Below are 916 nucleotides of genomic sequence, written 5' to 3'. Positions count from 1 at the left end.
ACTGAACTTCTATATCTTATCACTTGGACACAGCGGGAGTTCTGATTTGCAGCCAAACCGCTTTCTACATATGCTTATCTGAGCCTCACAAACACATCAATATACACCAACCCCAGTTCTAACACACACTCACTATTTGAAAGTCAGGCTCCTGACCGCAGCAGCCTCATATGATTTGCCAGCTAGGAAGGAAAAAAAAGGAGATTTTTACCCAGAAGACGGCTTTGGTCTTTGAAGCGTTAGGACTCAATGCATCTGGGCTTCCTTTCAACACTTACTGTCAGATCCTGCAAATCAGAAGCGATGACTATGAAAGGACAAATAGGTTAATTGAAATATTAAGAGGGGGCATAGACAGGAAATTGAATAAACCAAGTGCAAAGCTATTGAGAACAAAATATGTAGTAAAAGATTACCCTTTGACAAAAGGTGAGATTTTAAAAAGTATTTTTTGGAGAGCCGGTGACTCTGCGTTCTATATTTGCTGTGCTGTTACAGTGAGTTTTTTTGGAAAGGTTAAACTCTGAATAAACTCCTTGTTCACAGCAGGGTCAACCAGGGCATTACCGAGCTTACTCAACAAAGTGTCCAACTCAGCCCATGTTCACCCAAAAAATCAAATTATAAAGTTATCTTTTTTGTCTTCATCTGAGCCAGTAAAGTGACAGTGACACACAGAAATATGGTGCCATGAGCCTTTGGATGTCCTTCATCATGCTGAGCTCCATTTGGCCCTACTGAGCACAGCAGGCAATTTCAAGACATTTATGTGCCATTGCCTGCCATGGTCTTCACTCTGATTGCACCATGATGAGGCTGTCTAACACTATCTTTACCTATGAATTTACTGATAGACAGGAAGTGGAAATGAACTATTGTTAACTTTGATCATCACATCAGTCCCTGTGCAGACTGG

This window comes from Etheostoma spectabile, chromosome 9, assembly GCF_008692095.1.
Source record: "Etheostoma spectabile isolate EspeVRDwgs_2016 chromosome 9, UIUC_Espe_1.0, whole genome shotgun sequence".
In the NCBI taxonomy this organism is placed as follows: Eukaryota; Metazoa; Chordata; class Actinopteri; order Perciformes; family Percidae; genus Etheostoma; species Etheostoma spectabile.
The sequence above is the reverse complement of the archived record's forward strand: the minus strand, read 5'-3'. Positions refer to the sequence as shown.